Here is an 8,175-nt window from a genome sequence, read left to right as displayed (position 1 = left end):
TTGTACCAGTCAAACTACACTGAAGGGCTACGTCTACACTGGCATGATTTTCCAAAAATACTTTTAACGGAAAAGTTTTCCGTTAAAAGCATTTTTGGAAAAGCACGTCTAGATTGGCAGGATGCTTTTCCGCAAAAGCACTTTTTGCAGAAAAGCATCCGTGGCCAATCTAGATGCAGTTTTCCGCAAAAAAGCCCCGATTGCCATTTTCGTGATCGGGGCTTTTTTGCAGAAAACAGTACTGTGCTGTTTACACTGGCCCTCTTGTGCAAATGATTTGTACAAGAGGTCTTTTGCCCGAACGGGAGCAGCACAGTATTTCCTCAAGAACACTGACGATCTTACATGAGATCGTCAGTGTTCTTGAGGAAATTCAAAAGGCCAGTGTAGACAGCTGGCAATTTTTCCGCAAAATCACATGATTTTGCGGAAAAACTTGCCAGTCTAGACATAGCCAAGCAGTAACACATCTTCTTAGTTGAAGAAGCTCTTAGAGCACAATATTTGCAATAGCCAACCGAACTGGCCTTATCATGTCTGATAACAATGCAGAGAAAGGCTGGTTAAAACTACCACCTGAGCCTTCACCCTGAAGTTGGCAGGTCTCACTCTGTGTCCACTTGCTCTGAAAAGTTTCCTGAAACCTTTACCACAAGTCCCAGGATGTCCTCAGCAGGAAAGAATCATAGTGGTTATTTTAATATAAAAAAATAATTTTGAGTCAGGAACCAAGTATGTTAAGGACTATCATTATATCCTCATGACTCAGTTGGCTAACAGGGAAGTCAGTAACCTAGTTACTCTAAAATGTTGTCATAAATAGAGTCATGAAGATATCATGATTTCCCAGGTTTTCCCTATGCTGTAGGAAATTGATTGAGAAAGGGTGGAGATATCATGTGAGCTGTTAAGGTTTTTAAGAAGTCTTTCTAAGGAATTTGATGTAATCAGATAAAAACTGTGCTTTTAATATCTGTAAGATACCTGGAGAATGAGGCAAACACAACTCACCAAAAAAAACCCCTAAGTATTATAAAACTTTTGGGAATTAAAATTATTGGAATTAAACTTGCAGCCTATTTCCAATATGTGATCTTCATGTGATCCTCAGGGAACTTTGAAATTATCATCTTCAAGTAAGTGATCTTTTCATGTGATTTTATTTTATCACTACATCTAGGTATCTTCTCCATAACTTCTGTTACCACAAGCTTATTTATCTCCTTGCTAAAGTTCAAAATCTAATTTCCAACACAGGTTACTTACTGTAATAAACTGTACAAGCTTTAAAATGACAAGTTGAAAGATACAATTTTTTAGAGTTATGAATTAATAGCCATATATGTCAAAGACTTTGAAAGTGCCAACTTTTTCATATTTATAGATATATTATTGAAATGATAAAAAATGAACTGAGAAAAGAGAAAAGAAGTGAGGAGAACTACATATAATGAATCAAACATACTTAACAAGACATGTACAGACACTTTAGTGTGCATCTCTTTTATTACATTACATTAATCAAATTCTACTAAAGACATCCATCTGAGCAAAGTGTCACAATGATATTCTATAAAAACATTCTTTTGAAAAAGAGTCTTTCCTGACAGCAGTATCAACTATCTTGTCTTAAGTGATTGTCAGAACTGCATTACTCAGAAATTAACAGAATTTCTGTAAGAGCCTCACAAGCTTCCCTGAAGAAAAATAATTTAATTGGAGCAAGTATACAAACTCTGATAAAGGCTGGTAAAACATGGATAAGCAATTTAACTTGGAGAAAGCACGAACTGGGTTTTTCCATTTCTTCCTGCTTTGGTACATAGTATTAATGGGACATTCTCATTTTTAAATGATTTGCATCTGCTATCGACCGACTTTGAAGAAAATCTTCCTTGCAGTTGACCACCTAGGTAGAATGTGAGCATTTTTAAAGTCATATTCTGAGATATTATTCATATATTTTGGTTACTTCTCTATGCACAAACACATAATTCTATATTTCTTTTTAAATGCTCTGGAAGAAGACTCAGATGTAGGCACTGGAGGCTTTCATTATTAAACAGACTTTAGGACTCAATCCTGGAATTTATTTAGCATGGGTCGACCTGTGGGCTTGGAATCAGTAGAGTATTTTGTGTAGATTCAAGGGCCTGCTCAGAACAAGTTGCAGTTTCAGCAATCTTGTCTGGAAAAAAAAACCAGACACAAAGATGAGGAACATCTGACGATTAGTAAGACCACAAGATGATCAGAGGAACCATTCTTACAGCACATGTGTAGAGTTTATGTCACTATGCATTTCAAGGGCAGTATAGTAAGTTCTTCCATAACAACATTAATAAATAGATATAGTAAAACAATAGACTCATTAAAGAAAACTCTCTGCTTTTTGAATTGTCTACAATATTCCTTTATTTTGTAATGAGTCTTTTAATGGATTTCAGTGTACATTCACTAAAACACATTGTGTGGAATTAAGTTTGTTTTAAATTGTGCGCATTTTCTGAAACACTGTAAAAGTTAGACTTCCTTTGTTCTGACAATGACTTAAAAGAAGAGAAATTAGATTTCAAAACATAATAGATCTTTAAAATTGAATTTGAGTAATGTTTTCCTACCAAAATCTATTTTAATAATTTTGCTGAAACCAGTACATACCAGAAACCAATAGTCAAAGGTGACATTTATTGGACCATTTTTCCTCCATTATTTAGATACAATGGCATACATAAATTCATTAGCCCATTACATAGCATTAAGGAAGCATGGGTATTTCTGGAAGGATATATGCTTATTTTGGGGAGCTGAGCCTGCTCCAAGTCAATGGAAAAGCTTCCAGTAATTTTTATGGTGAAGGATCAAGCCCTCAATGATTTGCATCAAAATGTGAAGTGAGAGAATAATTAACAATAAATCATTTTACCTTAACAGGTCATAATATTCAGAGATTTATTTGCTATTCTATGTGATTCACATATTTAATCTGAAAACATTTTGTGAGCCTCAGATTCTGAACAATTAACAAGTGAATATAAAATAGACAACTTGCACTAAAACTTGTGCCAGTTACTACCAGGAACAGGTAAGTTATGTAACCAACTTAATTAATCAACACAGCATGAACTTCAAATTGTATATTTAGTTATAATATTTGCTGTTTGGTCTGTGTTGCTTAGATCCAAAGTCATCTAAACAGAGGACAAAAATCCCACATAATTTATCAAAAGAGCCAATACAGTGCCAACTGCTAATTGTGATTTTTACCATGAAATAGATAACATAAACACAAAAGAGTAATGAATGTGTTTGGAACAAAATTCAGTTTTGATTTGGGAACATTTTTTTCAGATGCCCTTTATGTATAGTTTTAATACATTATAAATCCTAGCAAACTCTGAGACAGCCTTAAATACTGTACTGATGCTACGGTGTGACTAGGAAAATCTCAGATAAGATCCATTGTTTTTTCACAGTTATGAACATCATTTTTGCAATTTCTGATGTTTTATGTGTGATAATATAAGCTTTCTCAGAGGTATATTCTCATCTAATCATAACTCCCCACACATCAAGAGAACATATCCCATGTGGTCTAACAACAAAAAACAGAGAAAGCAGTGCTTCATTAAAAACATGGATTTAAAAGTTAAATCTTAGGTTGCAACAAAAGTCCCAGAAAAGGTGAAAATTAAAAGATGCCACCTAAAGAGCCCTGCAAAATTAGAATTAATTTAATTTTTTTCAGAATGTCTCTAAAATGGGATGCTGTTAACAGTTATAAAAAGAGGGTTGCTTTTCAAAAATTATTATACAATGGAAAATAAACAGCCCTATTAAAACTGTGTTCATGCGTGTATTGTGTTTTCTCATTCAACCTTAAATTTACAGCAAAAGAAAATGTCAGTGATTAAGATAATTCCTTACATTGGTGGACACATATTTACTTAACACAATGGGCTGGATGCTCCATTCAGTTTAGGTTATTTTGCACCATTCTAGAAGTGCAATAAGTACACAACACAATTTAATAGACCAATAGAGGGATCCCACAGGTCCTTTGACAACCTATCCCCGTATGCCATGCTTACATATCCCTGCCACTCTCTGATTCCAGGCTGCTGAGTTGCCTTTGTGGTCTGCTGACAGCCACCATATCACTAAGTTGCTCTGTTTTATATAGGAGATGGTATCAGTGCCCAACAACTCCAGAACTAAAGAAACTAGATAGCTCAAAGCTACCTGTGTCTTTCCTTCTCTGTAGCTGTGCTTAGCATCTCTGGAAGGACTAGAAAAATAAAGGACTGATATATGGAGACAAGTCATAGAACATTAGAACTGGAAGGGACCTCGAGAGGACATCAAGTCCAGTCACTAAATAAAAGAAAGGCACAGATGGACCAAAACTTTGTCTTATCTACCCAGCTTGAGGGATCCTGGATCTGTACAAGTCAGCAGATCTCTCAGCCAAAGAGTCTAATCAAACACAAAGAGACACAAACCTTAGTCCTTGATACTCCTCTGATTTTACCACAGTGAAAGTCAGAAGTAAATCCAACATAAAGCTACTACTGCCAAATCAAATCAGGCCTAGTGTAGGTCAAACCAGTACACAGATGGAACAGCTCATTCCTCCCCATCTATATGTTCTGTGGTGACAGTATTTGGCAGTGGTGAAGGGGTAGGGTTGATCAAGTGGCCTTCATAACTTAGGTTGGAATTCTCCTGCATTCCCACCACGGGAAGTTGACAGGAGAAATTCTCCCATCAAGTTCCATTACTCCTCTCAATCCAGTGGAGTACTAGAGTCAATGGGATGCCATCAGCAATTGATTTAGTGGGTCTTTACTAGACCCACTAAATCAAACCCCAGGAGATTGATCTCTTCACATCAATCTCCTGGTAAATGGAGACAAGCCCTAAGACACCTCTTGTTATCTCTTCTTCTGCAACAGCTCCGTAGAGATTATTTTAGCCCTCAATCTACTGTAACTTCAGTGTGACAGTGTACAAAGCAAAATTAAAGGGGTTTAATGGAGGTAGCTCACTGTACACTACCCACCACTCTGGAACAGACAGCAGGCCTGACCTTTCCCAAACACGGGTCTGCTGGGTTATGGGGCTTAAAAAGGTTTCAAAGGGTTAACAGGATTAGGGCCATGTATTTAAAGATGATTTTTTAAAATCTGTATTTAGCATTAGCTGTCTCTCACTACTTCTGGGTCTCAATTCCTTTGTGGGCCCAATCCTGCAAATCCTTACCAACAAGAACGATTTACTCACATGAGGAGTCCCACTGAATTGAATGTCACTTGTGTTCAGAAGGCTAGAGCAGGACTGATCCAGTGACTGGAATTTCTCTCTCTCTCTCTCTCTCTCTCTCTCTCTCCATGACAGTTTAAGTGATGCATCAAAGAGGGGGCACATGTCAAGAAACAGAATGGGATCCATGTTACCATTAGCTGCTGAAAATCAGACTTGTTTCCAAGTTATTTTGAAGTAAATTTTGTGTAAAAATAATATTTTAGTCAGTTTAACAGATAATTTAACCAATTGTTACATTATATTGATGTATATAAATATGTCTCTATTTAAATGGATTTATCTTTAAACAGCCAAATTTTCAGTGGGTCTTAATGGAACCTGACTCTTCTCTGCCCTAATCTGTCCCAGAGATCGTCCAAACAACAGCTTCTGGTCAGATTATTATTCTTTAAAAATAATTTTAGTGACTTTGTCCCCTTTGTAATTAAACGTAGGGATTTGAATAGCTTTCATAATTACACTGAAGCATTTTCCTTTAAGAAACATACAAAAATTCCTCCTCTCCCAGCCTTTGGCACATTCAGAGTTACTGTTCCCACTCACAGCTGTCACTACCATGCAAACTTAATAAATTCCATCTATGCATGATTTACTTAGCTAACCTACATCCACCAGAGATATGCGCATCCTATTCAGATGAGAAAGGACAATCACATAGTAAAGCTTCAAAACAATAGCTTACATGTTACAATTCTGTATAATATGACGAGAGGTGAATCCAGCTTGTGAAAAGGAGCTGTCTTTCATAGTCCCTTACTTCTGGAAATCCATATTTTTTCCTTCAAAAGCAGCTTTTAAAAAAAGAAAGATCTGCCAACTGGAAGAAAAAAAAACCCAATCAAGTCTTCCAAAAACATAAAGGCAATTCTGTATTAGCGACTATCAAATGGGCAATGCATGACACATGAAAGGACAGATTCTGATCCCAAATACAATCATGTAAATTTCCAATAACTCAATTGGCCTCAAAGGAGCTCTTGCAGATTTACATGAGTAAGATAAAGAGGAAGATCTGGCCCTCAATAATATAGTAGACATAAATCTAGCATGTATGTTAGGTTATAAAGAATGGCATACTTCTGCAAGGTGTTAAGTACCCTTTGCTCTTGTTGGTTTCTCTGAAAGCAGAGCACGCTCACCACCTTTGGAAAGGGCTCATTGTCTTGTAGAATCAGGCACTCTAAGAGCTGTAATCACATCCTGTGTTAAACAAACACTCCCAAATGCCAGGTAAAATGCACATCATACTGCATCAGCCATCCACACAAGGTATCTGGAGGCGGTAAAACAAAGTATGCTTCACTTTGAATTAGAAAGAGAAAGCACTGAAGCCTACAAGCAACTGTAAAATGCAGGATACATCATTTTACTAGGTACTGCCTTAACAAGACTTCCACGGACTAAATTCTGCCCTGGCTTATACCCCCATGCAATTCCAGTGAAATCAACTTGTTCTCTGCTCCACTACCACAACAAGGAGTGAAGCCAAACACAATAGAATCCCCCTCCTGTTCTGCAATGTGATTTGTCCTTTTCATATTTGTTGATTTTTTTAATTGTATCCTTTGGTATATATGGTTGTGACTACTTTCTTCCACTATTTGATCTGAGGAAGTGGGTCTGGCCCACGAAAGCTCATCATCTAATAAACCATCTTGTTAGTCTTTAAAGTGCTACATTGTCCTGCATTTTGCTTCAACTACCCCAGACTAACATGGCTACATTTCTATCACAATAGAACTGGTATCCTATATAGGCCCTTGGACAGTATCACTGAGGCATGTTGTAAGGTTTATCTGTTTTCCCCAGTTTTGGGTAGTCAGGGATCTGGAGAGGATTTTGACGTTTCTTTTGGTGAGTCAGGGAGCTCTTTCAGTGGACGGTTTCTCCTCTTTGACCAGATCCCCAACTAATGCCAATATATCTCCAGCTAAGAACTGCCTAGAGTCTTGAACAGACCTTTTGATGGGTTTGAAAATAAAATACAATACACTCTGCATAGGTTTGGACCTCATACGTCAGAAAAACAGGCTTTGAAATACTACATAGATATATAGAGAAAATCAGGCTTAGCTCTGTTGCTTTCTTCACAGGTCCCCAAGAAAGCAACATTTGCGTACTGTGCCAGTTACCCCTTTCCTTGCATCCACATCAGGATGAACCCTGAGAATAATAGTCAAGTCTAGAATCCATAAGCCAAACTTCTCCTGACTCCACCTATTTGGTGCCTTAAGACCTGATCCTTCCACAGTGTGTTGACCAATGGAAATTAGAGGGCATTCAGTAGCTTGCCTCACCAGATCATAAACAGAACATAAAACATGGGCTATTTTTCTAGATCAGATCCTGCTTACAATCTGCACCATGTCTTGCTTCATGTAGAAAAACGGGAAAAAAAGAATCACATAGCAAATAGAGATTGCAACCATATCACAGAGGTATAGTTTATAACAAATATGGCTTTAGAATGCCATTTATTATTGCATATTAATAAAATTAAACTCCATTATAGTCTCAATTTCCACTTGGAAAATGGATGTCATAAGAGCATCTATAAATTATTCACATCTTTGCTAAATGAAGGACCATCAAAAAATTGTCACATGCAATCCATACTCTATATGACTTGTGACACAATTGTCAGTGTAACTAATATTTTTAATACTTTCTGGTTACTTCTTAATTACAAGAGCTCAAATATTTTATGGCACTTGTTTGAAATTTAAAAGATAGCTTAGTTAGTCACTTTGCACACTTTCCGGCCCTAATCCTGCATTCCTTGAAAGGCCAGGACTCTAGGTCTTTTTATGGACTAATGAGTAGCTTTGGATATAGAAGAATTTGAAAAAT

At 36.8% G+C, this 8,175-nt stretch overlaps 1 long non-coding RNA gene across 2 annotated transcripts in view; it reads right to left on the bottom strand.

Moving 5' to 3' along the window:
- Positions 1-500: 500 nt before the first annotated feature.
- Positions 501-8,175, bottom strand: part of LOC112547834 (uncharacterized) — an 85,764-nt gene continuing 78,089 nt past the window's right edge. Inside the window, exon 6 of one of the 2 annotated variants that reach the window (XR_016350006.1) lies at positions 501-6,142. This is a non-coding gene — a long non-coding RNA (uncharacterized LOC112547834). The remainder of the gene's footprint in view (positions 6,143-8,175) is intronic. The other variant, XR_016350007.1, reaches the window with a different exon arrangement.

Source organism: Pelodiscus sinensis, chromosome 7 (assembly GCF_052426305.1).
Source record: "Pelodiscus sinensis isolate ZL-2025 chromosome 7, ASM5242630v1, whole genome shotgun sequence".
Lineage (NCBI taxonomy): Eukaryota > Metazoa > Chordata > Testudines > Trionychidae > Pelodiscus > Pelodiscus sinensis.
Note: the sequence above shows the minus strand (reverse complement) of the source record. Positions and strands in the feature narration are given on the sequence as shown.